This window comes from Scleropages formosus, chromosome 2, assembly GCF_900964775.1.
Source record: "Scleropages formosus chromosome 2, fSclFor1.1, whole genome shotgun sequence".
In the NCBI taxonomy this organism is placed as follows: Eukaryota; Metazoa; Chordata; class Actinopteri; order Osteoglossiformes; family Osteoglossidae; genus Scleropages; species Scleropages formosus.
In genome coordinates this window covers 18,863,472-18,882,010 of record NC_041807.1, presented here as the reverse complement: position 1 = coordinate 18,882,010, position 18,539 = coordinate 18,863,472, and the positions used below count along the sequence as shown (strand labels likewise).

Below are 18,539 nucleotides of genomic sequence, written 5' to 3'. Positions count from 1 at the left end.
TCACACCCTCCCGCGTGCCGACCGAGCGGTCCTCGTAACGCCGGCTCAGCCCTGCCCCTTTAACGCCACACGTTCCCGTCGCTCTTCCCGCTCTAGCGCCTCTCCGATCGCCGCGTTCGTGCCATTGGAGCTGATCTCCAAAGCGCGTTTCTGAGAAAGTCCTACTCGGAATGCGGCGCGAAGACAAGACTTGTCGGGCCTCGCGACCATTCGGGGGGCACCGAGTCAGAATGCGGGGGGCGCACGGCAGGCCACGTGATCCACTGGCACACCTCCGCAACCGCGTGTCCTTCCCGAACGAGGCCTTTCGGCGATCCGCTCGCCGTCGAACCGGGGACCTCGTCTCGTCTCTTCCGGGTCACCCATGCCTTTACCGTCGTGGGTTTGGAGCTCGCAACACGCACGCTCGCGCGCGCACTCGTGGGCAGGAGCATGAGAGAATGGAAGAGGGTAATGAAGAACCAGGCTAAGAAATCAAAGCTAAAAATCGTAACATTGTTTCGGAAAGACAAAGGATCCCGTTGCATGAAACATCCGAATTCCAACGCTTTGATCGAGAGAACACAGAGACTCAAGAAAAAATTTTTGATCTGCGTGAACTGGGATTTTTGTATCCTGCAGTTAATGTGCGTTGCAGCAGTGACGCAATAGAGCGCTCGGGTTTGTATCGCATATAAACGGGATGTTTGCGAATCTTCGGCTAGGAGAAGGAGCGTGCTTTGCAAAGCGTGCAGATCCTATAGCATAAACTCGGAGGCTAAACGCAGGCAGAGGATTTAAAAGGTTTAGCTGCCCCGGAGAAGCGGCGAGAAGATCGAGGAGAGCACTTGTCAGCTGCGACTGGCAGTTAGGGGGAAAGAAAAAATAATTAAAAAAAAAAAACACAAAACACTGACCTATATTGAAGGGAATTCAATGGCCATGAAGACAGAAAAAAAATGTTAAGGACGGGAGGCAGCAGAGGGTGGGTGATGCCATCAGGGCATTGTGCGTGTGTGTGTGTGTGTGTTGGAGTGGGACACGGACCACCGTGGTGCTCAGCTCTCACCAACGAACCCTGGACGGCCCCCTAGCAAGCTTCTGCTTCGGGTGCAAATTAACCCGAGCAAGGGCAACAAGGGCAACAATAACGCAGGAGCGCAAGGGCTAATAATCCAAACCCGGTTTGGAGAGAGTTCTGTCTCAGTGATTCTGCTGCCAAGGTTCATTGTTTTTATATCTTATCAAACACACACATCTAATTATAAAAACTGGGGCACTCAACCACCTGAATTTGCATTCCATGTCACCCGATTGGCCCGGAGAGACCGGGGGGGAGGGGGGTGTTTTACGGAGGAAAGGAATAATTGGGATAAATATATTGCCGAGGAGGAGAGAGGAGGAGAGTGTGTCGGTGTCAGCAGATGCACAGCGCACAGGCAGCACTCAGGACACACACACACACACACAGAGCACAGGAACTCTTATTTTAAATTGTTATTATTACATTTACTAAACATTTGCAGCAGGGATACTGCAGAGACAACAGGAGGACAAATGTCTCACTCAGTTAAAACGAAGAAAAAACTGAGCGCAGTGATATTGAAGTGCGGGTAACGGAACAGTAATATAAAGCTGTGGAAGTGAATCTCATTCCACAAAGGGGTCCTTTAATTGGGGACGGGACTGCGGTTAAGCTTCCCTTACAGTGTGTTCTGCGTGCAATGAAACCCTCAGCGCTGGTGTCAACAGCAGCTCCCGTGCATCTCTCCTCCTCCCTCCCTGCCTCTACCCCTCAGAGCTGCTGAATCCCTTCTGATTCAAGAGAGGTCTCAAACTGTAAAAATTCCAGACCCATTTCTCTGAATCTCCTGACAGCTACATACACTTGTCAGCCATAGTCACCAGTGCACTTTACCTGATTCCTTTCTCATTTTCCCATTGATCGCCGGAAAAAGTTGCATCAGGCAAACAAGTTGTTCCGATTGTGTATAAAACTATGTTTTGTGAAACATACTTCTCTATGTTATGAATTGTTTCTGACTTGCTGCCATGGAGAAAAAATCATCAGCCACATTAAAGAATGTAAAATATATATATATATATATAGATATATTCCCTTATATAAGGGAAGAAACAATTCAGTGAGACAGTAACGGACAAATTCCATTCAATACGGTTCCAGGAGACGACGCCAGCAGGGACAAGCGTTCCCACTTGGGACGTTCTCTCTCTGCGCCACCCACCGAGCTTTTCACAAGTGCCACTCTGCGTAGAGTGAACTTCCACGGCCTCTCAATTATGCTCGTATGAGCTGCAGAAGGAGCTCCGCACGCTACGCGCGGGCGGATCAATCCAGAACGACGCAGCGCACGGCACAGGTCGACACCGCGGTCCTGGGGGGCGAGATAAGAGGAAAATTTGTATGAAAACAAAATGCTCTGGGATGCAGATTCTGTCACAGAGCCAGTGCCACACTTTGAGCACATCTGAAGAAGGGGTGGGGGGGGGGGGGACTAGTCATTTACAGTGTTCAATGGGTCTCCCTTGGCCTGGCTGGGTGAAAGAGAAAGAAAATGAAACGTAATATGACCCGCCGAATAACGTATCACACCCCCCGGAGTGTTTTGCCACTGGAAATTTGATTGCGATTTCCTGTTGGGTCCAATTATTAATCCCCTTTGGTTTCAAACAAAACCGGGGGGGGGTGCCGCTCACAGCAGAAACGGGATTAATTCCAACATTTCACACTCCTTATCTGATGCAGGGCGCAAAAACGTTATACATCACTAATACACGGGCCCTTCGGGGAGGGTGGGGGGGGGGGGGGTATTGGCCTTTAGATAACGTTTTAATCAATTTCACACACAATGGTGTTGTGTCCTTCATTATGGCTGCGTTTGTGTCGCAGCGACTCAATGGGAACAGATGGAGGAACGAGGTCTGAAGGCAATTCGTGTTTTGACAAGGGGGTTGGGGGGAGGGGGGCGACAACCTGGATCTAATCTGGCTCTAGGAGGTGCTGGGCACACAGTTCATCTGGAGGAGATAAGACAGAAATAACATCATTACACCCGCAGTGGGACACTATCTTTGTGAAATACTATATCACAAACGCGTCAACAGCTGGGAATCTTGGGTAATAAATTCCACCTAATGCCATATAAAGCAGCCCGAGAAGGAGAAAGGACTCGCCACTAATCTTCCTGGGCCAGAGACACGGGTGCTGCCGTCACGCGGCCCACTAAAGGGACTCGACCCGAAAATTGTATTTACTAAGGAGAGACGGATATGGGAGGGGGGCGCAGTGGGTCGGACCGGGTCCTGCTCTCCGGTGGGTATAGGGTTCGAGTCCCACTTGGGGTGCCTTGCGATGGACTGGCATCCCGTCCTGGGTGTGTCCCCTTCAGCCTTGCGCCCTGTGTTGCCGGGTAGGGCTCCGGCTCCCTTCGACCCCGTATGGGACAAGCGGTTTCAGATGATGTGTGTGTGTGTGATGGATATGGGGGGGTGGGCTGCCCCGCTCATAATAGCCAGCGTCGGTGTCCGAGACAAAAAGCCACTAGGCATTAATACCACTCCGCACCTCTTCTCAGCTGTTGCTATATCGTTCTTTATTATTTCATTTATACATTAATATCATAGTATTAATATTATATATACGGAATAGATATCATGGAGACCAGAGGAAATCACAGTCCATAAAGCCATAGTACAAATCCGGTTCAGTGAGACACAGCACAACATTCTGCTTACGGTGGCCCGGGTAACAGATTTTTCCGGAAATATTGTTATTTTGCTGACTCTTTCCTCTAACGTAACTCAGTGTTATATTTGTACAGTCATCTAACCATTTATACAGCTGTGTAATATTTACTCTAAGTACCCTGATCAGGGTGCTACAGCGGGCCCATGCAGCCGGAGGCTTCCCTACTGAGCTCTGTGGCCGATGAGCGAACGCCCCCCCGCCCCCCCCGCCCTCGGACCCGTAAGAGCTGCTCAAAGGGCCCTTTGGTCAACGTCTGCGCGTCTCAGTTTCGCAGTGGTGCTGGAGAGCACGGTGACACCCCCCCCCCCCCCCACCACACCAGCACCGCGGAACAGAACCCATCTTTGTGCAAAGGGTGAGCTTAGGAGCACTTGGACGGCGCAGTCAAACAGGAAATGCCGGACTGTTACTACAAAGTGCCCTCATTTTCACTCTGTCAGCGTATGTTGTATAAAATAATACTTCCCAACTAGTGTGAGACACTGGTCTTTCTGCAGCACCAGCCTTCAGAAGCGAGCGCTTTCAAGATAAATATTAAAAGAAAATTAAAAATCACTTCTTGTACTTAGGGATGTATGATTTTTCTTCAGTGCTTAATTTACCGCATTTACTCTACCCAGCAGGAGTGTTTCATGCTACGCGGGAGCAGAGCAACGCCGACTTTCCCAAAGGCTCGGACGGTGCCGTTTTATTCCATTTTTGCAGCGCGGTAAAGTTTCTGCGAGCGCCGATCGATCCCCTCGCCGAGCTGCTCCCGCGCCCCTCGGCGCCGTTCAGCGGGTCACATCGGAGACCCTGTCGGTGGGGCGCCTCGCAGGTCGCTACGCGGGTCGCCACGGCGATGTTTATGCGCTCGGCCGTCAAGGGCCGACAGACGAAGGGAGCGTGACGCTCGAGTCCCGGGGGATCTTGGAGAACCTGTGACATTTCCGCGGTGCGACGAGATGCTCCGCAAGCGGCAGCTGGACTCTGAACTCCGGTCCACAGACGGCCGTTCGGGGGGCCGTGCGGTGGGGCCCCAGGGGACCCGTCGCGGACCACGGTCCGCTTCGGGCTTTCCTCGTCCGCAGGAGAAGCCGCTCTCTTATGTGCCCGGCTCCTGCTCGTGCTCACATGCCAAGGTGATCGGGCTTTCGTACCACATTTACGTTTAAATTTCACCACGGCACTGACAGTAACATAACTGACCCATGTACGGATTCATTTTTTTTTTCTCCTGTCTACAAATATTAAAATACTCAAGACTAGCCAGAGTGTAAATCCTCATTTTGGGACACAGCTGTAAATATCTGTCACGTGTAAATTGTGGTAATCTCCACACGCACCGGTACAAAAGGCCAGGAAACGAGTTCCTGTAGGGGATTCTTCTCAGATACCCATGGTTTCACAAATATATAAAATAATTTCTTGAAGTCTGATGAATATGATAGGAGATGAACAAGTTCATTAGAGAGTAAAAATAGGTATAAAATAATTAAAACAACTTTCTCAGTCAACCAAAAACTTCATTTTATATATATATATATATATATATATATATATATATATATATATATACACAATATATATATTCTTAACGTTTGAGTCACTTTTTGTTAACGTTGAATCACTTTAGAGAAAAGTGGCAGATGAATGTACTGTGTATACATATATAATATATATGTATACATAGTACATATATATATTATGTATAAATAAACAGTTCATTCATCTGCCACTTTCTCCAAAGTGACTCTGCGTTAATCTACTTACACTGCTTTACCACTTTGCATATCTGGGTAATTTTTTTTACCGGGGAATTTTCCATTTTTGCTGTAGTACCTTGCTCAAGGGTACTATGCTCCTTGGTGCCCCAAGATATACTGTACAGTTTAACCCTTTTATACAGCAGGGCACTTTTCCTGAAGGAGCAGCAGAGTTAAGGGTTTGAACCAACAACCTTCAGGTTACAAGTTCACACAGAGATTGTCCCTGACTTACAAAATACCTGAACCATATTTCTGGCTGTCTGGGTCTCAGTCAGTGTCTGATTATGTGGCAGTGATGAGTTTTATTAACAGAATGTTGTGTTTGGCTCCATTCCAGATATCGGTGTTAGTCTAGAAAAAGTACAAGAAAACTAATTTAGAACTGACAATGGTGCCACATGACAAAATAACTACTACTACTGCACATTCATATTGTTTGAACATGAATGTGTGAAATTAGTGAAAAATAACAAAGCTCTGTTATACAGCAAAGCACTGATGAATGTTGATCTTGCATATAAATTGTGTACAGATTACTGTTCATATAACACAGCACAAGGGGATGCGTGCCTTACGACTGTCACGCGAAACATACGTAGCCGGGAAGGCTGGACCCAAGTGCAGCGTCGTTCGCTCGGAGTCGAGGGATGAGGCAAGTTCTCGGTGTCGGTCGATTGGCGGTCAGGGTCAGGACGAAGATCCACGAGCGAGGTCGGGGGACTTAGCGAAGGGTCGGTAGAGCGGCGAACAGGACAGGAACGAGGATCCGCGGACGTGGTCGGGAAGCGAAGCGAAGGGTCAAAAACCGGAGGACGTTAACTGAGAGTTAGCGATGCTTGTGAACGAAGCGTCGCGAGGAAGGGCGGTTGTCTCTGATGAGATTCCGCAAAGGTATGGGAGCTACGGAGCGTCTTTTAAAGGGTAGGGAGTCAGTCAGGTGCTGTCGACCGAGTTGTGGGCATGGACGTGACAACGACGAAGTCGCTGGAACACAACCCTGTCCTAAGTCGAGGACTACCTTCATTCACCCACTATGCTATTTGAAACACTAATGAATATCTTTTTTTTTTTTTAAATATGCTCGGATTGTTCCAAAACTGTGGTATTTTCAGCGTACACTTCCCATCTAGAGTACAGTAATGACAAGCAGCGCATAAGCTGTGTTTTTCTTCATTTTTCTTCTCTTTTTTTCTCTTTTTTTAAAATCGGCTAAACGTGTTCTATTCCGCCTCTGATTGCTGGAGGTCTCTATTAGGCGTGAGTGATGGACCGGTCCCAGCTGCGTGCCGCCCATGTCCTGAAGACGAAGAGGTGTTTGCGGTCTCCACGGACCCCAGCGGTCTTGGCCCACTTACAGCAGCTTCTGACTGATGACCGCCGCAGGGACCAGCTGACTGCTTTTATTGAGACAATAAATGAGGGGGGCCCTCGCTGCCGAGGGGAGGATTATTTATAAATTTGCGGTAATACCGCGCTAAGCTCTGCACGTCCCGCTGCTGATGCTGTCCGGCCTCCGATCGACGCCGATTTGAAGCACGGGAGGAAACCTGTCCGGGTCCTTCCACCGAAATCGACTTCACCGCGACTCCTCAGCATCCACGCGTTGTACAAACGCAGAAATCCCACGATCCACGGAGTAAACTTGTCAATTTACCCGAAAAAGCCGCATCGCAACGATTACAACGCCTCCCCGCCCCTCCTGCTGCGGGACTTTCCCCTGGAAAGGTCTCCACAGGTTCTCCCCCGTCAGGGCTGAGAGGAATAATCCAGAGGAGAGCAGGACAAGTAGCGTGAAGTGCAGGAACCAAAGGTTGATTAAACCAGCGCCGAGTGACAGGAACGCAGCGCACCGTGAAATGTTAATCACCATAATTGGATATAAGGAGGGCGCAATAATGAAATGTGATCGCAATCAGTTACACTAAAGAGCTCCCGACGATGGGCGCTTAGCGGGCTGCACCGGCCCCCTGACGTCACGTCGGCCTTGGCATCTAGATGCGCGTCTGCAAATTCACGGCGAAGGTTTCCGTGGTTCGCCGACGCTAAGTGGCCGCCGTGCGGTCAGGACCAAATGGCCCCCTCTCCTTTTGACCATACGAAGATTGGATGCGTTCCCGATTGATCCGAAACTAGACATGCGAGTCGGAAAGGATTAGAGGTCCTTCAGCACCTCCCATGAACATCTTAATAAGAGGAGCATCTCTACTCTACAGGGTAACGCACCAGACAGGACCCCTGGGCCACAAGAAGAACGCGAGGATTCAACAGTAACCTTCTGAAGCTCACAAGTCTCTTTCTGCACTTCTGAATCAGTACATAATTGAGTTCATAATAATAATAATAATAATAATAATAATAAGAAGAAGAAGAAGAATAATACTGGAGCCCCAGCACTGGTATAACATAACTTCTGGAACTTCCCACAACTGCCCATGATGCCCATTCAGGAACACCGCTCCCTCAGACAACATTTATTATTTGAGTCTGAAAAAATAAAGTTCATGGACCTCAGCCTTTGGACGTGATGGAGCCAGGTTCGAAACACTCCCGCTGCCGTAGCGACCCTGAGCAAGGAACTTGCCCTTACCCAGATGTATACATGGGTAAATCAGTGTAAGTAGCTTATCGCAGCAAATCGTTCTGGAGAAACGCACCAGCTAAATGAATAAACGTAAACTTGTTTCTTGATCGCCAATCCCAGACGTGCTCCACGAACATAGAGCTACTGCTTAGCGGTGGCTGATGGTTTGAAGACCTGGGGTAATTCTCCCCCTCCCCGGCCCCGAATCTCCAAAGACAGCTTTAATGTACACAAAGGAGGTGAAAGAAGCGAGTCGGCCTTGTTCAGCTCCGGCAGAATTTGCGTTTAAATGGAGAGTGGAATATTCGGCGAAGCCTGAAGCTCATTGGAAGTGGCAGGTGTATTACTCCTCCGGCCGCTCTTTCCCCGGATGAATCTGAAGGAATTTCAACGGCCTGGCGAGCGGCGGCATTTCCCAGGCATGGTACCTGCCATCTCTTCTTCTCTGCGTCGCGCAAACATCGCTGCGTGCCGCTACATCCAATCAGCGTTCAAGCGTCTGGAGGTCGCTTGGGTTCAGACAGTGTGGGGTCCTTGGAGAAGGAACAAATACCTGTCTTTATCTTGGAGAAAGTCAACAAACTCATTTGCTCACAGCGCAACCGTTTCTTCTGTGCCAAAATAACAAACCCATTGAGCAAACTGTATTTACCGGCTTCATATTTCCCAAGATGCCGCAGCGACTGAGACAAATCAAACAAAAGAGCAAAATAATAAATGCTGAAGCCTTTGTGGGGTTCGTTAATCCTCATGTCATTCAGCTCAGAGCTCCGGCTCCGGAGAGAGCTCAGGAAGGGAGAGAAGCGAACGAGGGACTTAGGGACTCTCCAGGACATCGTCCGCTTCCAAGTCCTCCGCCGCTCACGCCACCTCACCTTATTGAGAGGGCATCTTTCCGGTTGCCGTGGCAACGGCCAAACGCTCCGCTTCGAGGGGCCCGGTCCCGTGAGCCGACCCTCCGGGATGCAAAAACAAGTGCAAACTTGAGTTGATTACAAAGATTCTAAGGTTTTCGCCGAACCTGGGAAAGGGCGTAGCAGGCTGCACAGTCCTCAGGAGAACACCGTCCCCGAGGCGCCCGTCTCCCACTTCCAGTCGCTTGCGCGTCACCTCGGGAGACCATGGCCGTCCCACAGCTATTCCACAGCTCCGCTCGCTCACATATTTGTTTAGCTTCTCCAGGGTGACGCACGCCGAGGCTTTGCTTTTTTCTCCGCCGTATATTACTCATTCGACAGGCGTTCCAGCCCAGAACTCAAATCCCAGGGGCATCTCATCATAAAAACGAAGTCCCAACGGACATTTAAATCAGAGCCACTTCACAACCTTCATTGACCCGCCCTTCAGGTTTCATATTGCCTGTCTACTTCTTTTTGCTCCTACAGCTCGGAGGAGGCCGCAGAGATAATCTATTTAAATCGAGCTGGCGACATATTAAATAAAGCGCGAGATGCAGAACGGTGCAGCGCAACGGCGACCGAATGTTTTTGGGAATTATTAGAGAATCGATGAGGACGATATATAGGGGGCGAGGGAGACGAAGAGGAGCCGGAGCGCAGGCGCAGTCGTCCCGGCCAAAATAAATTGTCCGTGCTGGATACGCAATTACGTTTCTCGTGCGCTCTTCAGGAACGGGCCGAGCCGCTCATCAATACCTTTCGGGCTGATGCAACCTGGCCTCTTTATTATTAACGCGTCTCCCGTCTGGAGTCTAGCGGGAGTCGGAGGAGCGCCTTCCCGCCGTCTGCCACCGCAAGGCCTCCGCGTTCCATTCTGAGGTTGCGACACTCAAGACAGTAGGAGAGGAACAGATCCACTGCAACTTGTGAATTTTGCAAAGGATGGGACAGCGCTGTAAGCCACACACCCCCATGAGCCGTTTTTTACCTTGACTGTGGTAAAATACCATTGAATTTCATCCGATCAGACAGAAATGGGACAAAACTATTAATATCATTGTCCCCTCAGTCCTTTACTTTGCTAAGCATAAAACCATAAAATGCAATCAACAACAGGAAACCAACTTCCAGTACAGCATCTGAGGTGGATTCAACATGAACCTTGCTAGGATTGCTAAACCCATGACCAACTGGTGTCAGGGCTGGACATGAACAGTTATTACATTTATTTATTTAGCAGATGCTTTTCTCCGAAGTGACTTCCAACGAGCTCTATGTAGTGTTATGAGCCCACACACCTTATTCACTGTGGTGACTTACACTGCAAGATACACTACTTACACTGGATCACTCATCCATAAATCAGTGGAACACACTCTCTGTGTCACTCACACACTATGGGGGAGCCTGAAGAGCATGTCTTTGGACTGTGGGAGGAAACCAGAGCACCTGGAGGGAACCCACACAGACAGAGGGAGAACATGCAAACTCCACACAGACTGAGTGGGGGTGGAACTCACGTTCTCTCGCACCACCCAGGCACTGTGAGACAGCAGCACTACTCGCTGTGCCACCTGGTTAGTTAAGAGTTAGGGACAGATAATGACCACAAATCATTAATTCATAGTCAGAGAGGGTTCAGAACAACAGATGGACAATAACTGAAGGTACAATGAGAAATTCGGCAGTAGACAACCGCCATCACAGGACAAAAAACCCTGTGAAATCACTAATTGTATCATCTGCATTTTCATTTCAAAATCATTTACTTGCCAGCCATGCAACGACTTACTTATTTATACAGCTGGAAAATTTCAGCGGAGCAATTCAGGGTAAGTACCTTGTTCAAGGGTACTACAGGTGGAGGGAAGAGTCCAACTCGCAACCTTTGGGGGCCAAAGGAAACAGCTCTAACCGCTACGCTACCGGCTGCCCTAGACAACTCGACGTCAGGCCCTGGGGGTCGCGGCAGTTTCGACGAAGATGCCGAGCCTTGCCAGCGGAGGTGTCGCATAGACAGAAGCGGTACGCTTGAGCAACCCCGCCGCTGCCCGCGCCAAGAGGACGCCCCACTTGCACGCTGCCGCACGCGCCGCAGCGATAACTAGAACTGGGCGACTTTGAAAAACCTCACCACGAGGCTCGTGAGGCAGTAATCCATATTAATCCGCACTTGATTCATACGCCTTTCGCACCGAAGGAGACGTCATTTGTAATCATTTGCCTTTTTTTATTCCAAATTTGCTTTGCCCTGCACATGTTGTCACCTCAGTAATAAAAGAAATTTTGTCAGGCCGATATCCCATCACACCCTCTTATGAAAATTGCCCCGCGTGACAAAGAGGAAGGATGTTCGCTTTCTTGTAGGCGCAAATGGGCCCCGGGACCAGATGGATGGGATCGAGGGGGATGGTGATGTATGTCCTCCCGCATTTAGGGACTGTATGTGGGCATCATTTTTTATTCCCCGACACCCTGCAATTCCAAGGACGACCGCCGCTGCGCCTTGTTATTTTTCTGCTGTGCTTTCGAATGTAATTAGACAAAGGAAGGAACGCGGCGCCCGTTCAACTTTCCAGCACGCAAACCCGAGTCCTCCGCCGACCGGACTCCCGAGGTGTCCGCCCCACGTCGCATTTAGGAGAAAATCGCACCCTCGTCCTTGTCTTCGGGACCGGCGAATATTGAACGTGCCATTAATATGTAGCACTTATACATAAACTTATGAAATGCAATCGTACGCGGTGGAAAAAAAAAGGGGTCAGTCAAAAAAGTCGTTTAAAAAAATCATCAGTTATGGTCTTACTCCATACGAAAAGAATCCTTACACTATTAACATATGCACGGTCATTCCTCGCACAACCGGGTCCCGTACGGGAGGAAGGAAAAAAACCAACATCGGCGGGTTTTCAATATATAAAACAGGATTTCAGCTTCCATTTTCAGCTGCTTGCTCTAAGACTTTCTTCACTATTATGACTTGGATAAAGACCAAAATCCAGAGTTTTACATTTAGTTGATGCTTTTCTCCAAAGCGACTTACAGTGTTTATTACACACTTAAGTACAATTATTTACCCATTGATACAGCTGGGTAATTTTACTGGAGCAATTCAGGGTAAGTACCTTGCTCAACAGTACAACAGCTGGAGATGAGATTGAAACCTATAACCTTTGGGTCCAAAGGCAGCAGCTCTAACTGCTACACTACCAGCTGCTGCCCTACTTGAAGAACCCTTAATGCAAAGAAAAATAAATAAATAAAAACGCCACAGGGTTCACAAACTTTTCTTCACAACAGAAACTAGAACAAAAAATTATGCAGAGCGTAAGGCAACTTGGAAGAACGATGTCAATCTCGAACGATCACAAATGTTGACTACTCTTAATCTAAAACCACAACAGAAATTGCAGATTCATTTATATTGGTGGTGCGAACTCAGCAGATGCTTTTCACCGCAATTAATTTACCCCTTTACACAAAGACCAGGGCTGAGAACACACTTAAGCTGTGTGTGTAATTTGTGTTTTATTTGCACGGAGGGATAACGGTGAGGGACCGGACCCCCTTCCTCCCATTCCCTTTGTGCCCAAGCGCCCACATGCATGACTCATCATAGAGACACCTTTAATAACACTAATATCTGTACGTTATTGTGACTAAAGCCTTAACCTCACAATCACAGGAAGACAATGCAGTGTTTGTAACTCCACACAGCATCTCTAAGAGAACACTGTCTCACATATAAAGCGTGTATCATCGTATTATATATTACAATATATTATATCATTTCTGGGGGGCGCAGCACCGCAGCAGTGCAGTGGGTTTGGCCGGGTCCTGCTCTCCGGTGGGTCTGGGGTTTGAGTCCCGCCTGGGGAGCCTTGTGGCACACTGGCGTCCTGTCCTGGGTGTGTCCCTCCCCAGGCTTGCGCCATGTGTTGCCAGGTTGGGCTCTGGCTCGCCACGACCCTGCTTGGGACAAGCGGTTTCAGACGGTGTGTGTGTGTGTGTGTGTGTGTGTGTGTATCATTTCCTTGTATCACAAATGTCTGCGAGAGAAATTATGAAAATATCCCTGACCAGAGTATCAGCTCTCATGCCCCGTGCTTGCGAGGTAGACTCTGGACCACAACAACTCTGCCTTGGACAAGTGGTTACTTGTAAGCAATTAATTTAAAATATTTACATTAAAAGACTAGCTAACAATAAATACTTATGATAAATGTTCTAAAATGTTCCAGCTGTCATTTTCATACACAGAAGTATGTTTTATTTTGGTTTTCCAATTAATTTTCGGTGACATGCTTTGTCTGGGAACTGGTTACTTTTTTTCCCTGTAAGAAACAATGGTAAAATTCCCCAGATTTACCTAAAGGGGTGATTTCACGGAAGGAACGGAGCGAGTGTATGTGTGTGTGTGTGAACATGAAACCTAATAAAACTTCCAAAATCAAAAAGCCAGGTACCCAGTGGGCTTTCCTACGCCAATTTGAATTACCCAGAATGCAAAAGTACTGCATAGTACAGCAAGTATATAATACTGTCAAAAAAGGAGTAGAGAAAATAACAGCATCACATGTTACCAGAGATGAAGTAAGGTGCCTCACTGTGTTTTACCGCATGTAAATGCTGCAGATGTCTTATTGTCCTAATGACAACATTTTGGCCAACATCAACCAATAGTAAGAAGGCTGGTCACGGCACCAGAATCACCCAGTAACATTTAATGAGCCCAAGTCAGAGCTGATGGACATACACTGGGGGGGTACGCTGGGGGTGGGCACCCGGGACTCACACTGAGGTTTAGAGAGAGCAGCTTCCGTTTCCGATCACCTGTCCTGATCACCTGATCGCCTCTCATCAGGCAGCACTTTGCTGAGCACAGTGCTGACTGCGCTGGGATAACCCCTTCTAAAATTAGACAGAAACATAGATAAACAGACGAACAAAGGAACAAACGGACAAACCAGTGGCCGACACATCCAAGGCGCAGGACGGGCGGCTCCACGGGAAGGAAGGTGCGTCAGGACCCTCCAGGAGGCAAATCGAAAAATATTCCTCCAAGTGATTGGCGGAGGGGGGGTTCCTTTGATGTCATTCTCTCATTGGAGCACTGAGAGTGGCGACTGGCCAGCTGAAGGGCATTGAAGGGACATCGAAGGCTCCCGAGAAACCCACAGAACCGGGTTCGAGGAACTCGGAACGGCACGATGCGAACACGTGACCTTCTTACATCAACGGTTACGAAGTCGTTTAAGGTGCGGGATGAAGCATCCGAATTCTGTGTGAAGAAGCTGCTCTGACACGACTACGCATGGACCGTAAAAGTCTAGAGCAAACATCACGACCGCATGACGTGCAACGGAACGCGAAATGAAAAGCGATGAGTTACGACACACGCAACCGGGAAAGGCAAAGTACTATTTCAGCATTTCTGAATCTACACATAATTACTGCTTCCAGTTTACATGTAATCCTTTTCAATAGCGTTTTTCCGCAAATATCCTCAGCGTAATGTATTAAAAATAGATAACGGAGCGATATACATACATAATGTATAATAAGGCATGCATAATACATTAAGGCATGTGACATAAGCACTCATAAGCATTACAAAACACTTATTATTCCCAGAACTCCAGAATGCATTAAACATCCTTTATATAATTCATTACACTTATTGTAATAATTGTTTCTTAAAAGTTTTTAAGCATTTTTAATTCAAAATCCGAATGAGAGAGGGATCCGGAAGGAACTGCAACAGCCGTAATTTAATTATCATGAAATTTAACCGGCAGAGCAATCGCCACTTGAAACGTACTCCTTTTACTGCGCTAATGTGCTCGCGACGAGAGTCACGTTCTGAAGTGTAAAACGATTCTGAAACATAAAAGACCCCAAAGCAACAACCGTTCCCGTGACGAAAACCACTCAATTTCACGTGAAGCTACAGTTAGAACAAATTCTCGCACATGATTCGTTTCAGACTAGCTACCAAATCGACAATTTATTCACAAAGGTACTCGACTTTTAATAAGGTGATGTTGCGATGTATGTTTTTGCGGCTGAAAAATAATTACGCTTTAACTTCTTACGTTCCATAACTTCCGCTCCAGTCATTTAAGTGCTTTTGTTTGTTTTAAAAATATGAGTATTTCACTCCAGCAAATACATACCTTTCAACTTTACTATTTCACACTGTCCAGAATATTAATACAACTGCTTTTTGCATCAAAAAAAGCAAAGATTGTAGAGTGAGAAATATTCTAACGCATCACTTTGGAGTCATTCGTGTCACTGGGAACCGGTGCTTTCGCTCCCGATTTCCTCTCGGCCGCTGCATTTGGACCCTGCCGGTGTCTCTCGTGACTTTTCTACGGTGCCTTCCCAACGATTTCTCTGGGAAAAGGACTGCGCGCCGATTTCTGCACGGGCTGACAGCTCCGACAGCGATTCGGCCACGAAAGCCTTCCGTTGCGAGGCAGCCTTGATGGATGGGGAGAAGGCCGCCCGTCTCGGAACGGAACTGCTAAAATCATAGCGTCCTCGAAAAAAATAACAATACAAAGAGATTCGGAGTGGGTACTGACTTGTATCGTTGTCAGAAAAAGCTACAGATTAATCTGTTCCCATTCTCTCAAACGGCCAAACGGAGAAAGAAATGTTCCTCTTTGACAAAAGCCTTCGTCGTTATCCCGGTTTTACGTAAATCCCATTTCGAATGCGAGTCTCACCGTCGACGAACGGAGAAGTCGAGAGAGTGAAGACGGCAGACGCGGTCCCCTCGTGTCTTGAGTGTGTGTGTGTGTGTCGGCCACACCTAGAAACTACACCCCCCCCGCACCTGCCAATTCATATGTGCCAGTCACAGCCCGAGCCCTCGCAGCCGTCGCAAACCCACCTTGGGTTCCCCGGGACACGGAAGACGAAGGCATCCGCCTCATCATCGCTAAGCCACATGGTCATATGAACCAGGTCATTTAAGACAGAAGCGTCATATTTCACAGCTCTGCGACCGCATTAAGAGTCACCTGCCGAGAGTCCTCCTGGCTACAGAAGTTCCTGAAGAAATGCCAGAGCTGCTGCGCTTCCTGGGCGAGGAGGTGGCGTAAATCCATCGTGTTGCGCTCCCAGGATCTCGAGGAAGGTACCTGACCTGAACCGATACGACAAAAATCACCTCGCTGTGCAAATGGGTAAATGAGTCGTGTACAGACTTGACATTCTAAGATGCTTTGGAGAAAAGCAGCAGGTCAATTATTAAAAATCGGCAGTTGGGAGCATAGTGGTTACAGCTGCTGCCTCCGGGCCCAAAGGCTGCAGGTTCAATTCCCACCTGCTGTTGTGGTACCCTTGAGGAAGCCACAGACCCTACACTGCGCCAGTAAAAGTTTAATATTTACTACATGAAATAACACCGTAATTAACACGCCTTCCGATTCCTTAAGTTCTGCTGAGATTGCGCTATAAGAGGAACGAGTATGTAGCTATTGAGATTTGTGGATCTCTTCAGTGCCATCCAGGTGCCTGGGGTTGATGTCAGGAGCGATCCGACAACCTCCCCCCACCCTTCCCCTCCCCTCCCCTCCCCTCCCCCAAGTCACCCGAGCAATACAGGGGATCTCAGTCATTACTGGGATTTTAATCCGCATCCAACAGTGATTTAGGGCTGTGGTGAAAGAAAACAGCGTGTCCCACCTTTGCGTCTGTCCCCTGCAGGGGGTATCGTTTCATCGTAAACGGACCTCCGCACCCCCCCCCCACCCCGCCACTGGCACGCCCGCTCGGGTCCCTCACATTACCCCCTGCCTCTCCGTTTGTTTAACAGAAATCAATATGAGCGCCCTGTCTGCTTTGCTGGAGATGATGAAAAGGCCATAAAGCATGAAATTACCGAAAGCAGGAGGCCACCGCTACGTGCGTCCAGATGCCGACAAGCTCATCCTGGGAACACGATGGCGGCTGTGTCTGCGACACGAAGGGCGTCCTTAAAACGCAGCTCCTTCGTAGGCCGCCGACGCCGGCACATCCTCGCATTTCCACGGGACGCAAAGTAATCCTTCCGGAATGCGCACGTGCCAGGTGTAACGCCAACGAAATCCACAAAATCCTAAATATAACCTTGGCGGCTTTAGCAATTTGAAATAAGACTTAGGTTTGTGCCCCAGATACAAATAAGAAAGATGATAGATTTCTCAGATCTTATTTCACTTTCCAATATTCGTGCAATACGACAGAGGGAGGCTGCGGGGCTGCAACGGTGCCGCGGATTACCTTGTTTAGAACGTGACCTCCTGGAAGAGAGCAAGGGGCGCGCGGGGCGGGTTCGCGTCAGCCGGGGACCTCATACCTCGCAGTATTACCGGTACGCCGGGACCTTGAGGATTGCCCAAGATTAAAAATGACTGAAATCTCATTTGTTTCTCCACTCTGGCAGAATACAACCCACGCTCCGCTCCCCACCCCCCCACTCGCTCATTTCTGCACGAAGGGACAGAGCGCCGAGTTGACCCGACCCGGCGAGAAGCGTCGAAACCCGACAAAAGGCTCAGGAGGAGCGTCGCGGGCAAACGGGGCGATCGTTCGGGCCCGGCGCGTAACCCCACGAACGCAACCCTTCCAGAGCGAACGGCCGCCAAACCACCTTCCGGAACAAAGGGGCGTAGAAGAAGTTCATCGCGACTCGCCGCGCCTCCAAACGACGGGAAAGGACGCGGCACGAGAGGTAGCCGAGCAGCGAAAAATAAATAAAGAGCAAAGGTGAAAATAAAAAGAAACAAGGTACCATCACCACTACGTTCATTTTCCATCTTGCAGCACATATAAACAATCTTTTAAGGGGGTCGAGAGTAAGAAGCGCAGTGGGGCAAAGTAATTGAACTGAGCAAACAGTTGGATTAGCGGGTCCATCGACGCGGTAATGGGCCTAAACACTCCGTAATAAATCCTTTTCTAATGAAGTCATTGCTGAAGTAATGATGGGGAGGAATTTTTTTTTTGCTGGCCCACACACCTCAGGGAATCCCTTTGAATTCTGCCAGATAATTTGAGCGGAGAAGCGCCGCCGCGGCACGGGAATTAAGTAACCGGGTCCGACTACGGCGCAGCCGCACGCTGCCGCAGAGCCGCGAACCGAGATGATGAAACAACGCGCAAGAGCGAAATCCGCACCTGAGGGACGCGGCACTTTGTCACGGGCGACAGTGACACGCCGTCTCAACGCTTCCATTCGGCACCCCGCCCGCCACCTTTCTCACGGCGAATACGTCTGCACTCGTCACACACGTCAACGATGGTCAATACTCTCTTTCAGAACGCACGTGACCTCACACGCAGGACATTGCTGTTTGGGTGTAACTGGGTACTTACAAAGGGATACCGGGGTTGTGCGATTTGCTTACATGTAAACTGTCAGACGGGTACAATCGTTCTGATACCCGCCCGACACACATTAAATTAAGGTACATTTATATATTTACATTTATCCACTTAGCAGACGCTTTTCTCCAAAGCGACTTCCAATGAACTCCATGTAGTGTTACCGGCCCGCACACCTTATTCAC

The 18,539-nt window shown here is 48.8% G+C and overlaps 1 protein-coding gene across 1 annotated transcript in view; it reads right to left on the bottom strand.

Annotated features, from left to right (window-relative positions):
* Nucleotides 1-18,539, bottom strand: part of LOC108931420 (chemokine-like protein TAFA-5) — a 50,371-nt gene that overhangs the window by 10,329 nt on the left and 21,503 nt on the right. The window lies entirely within an intron of this gene.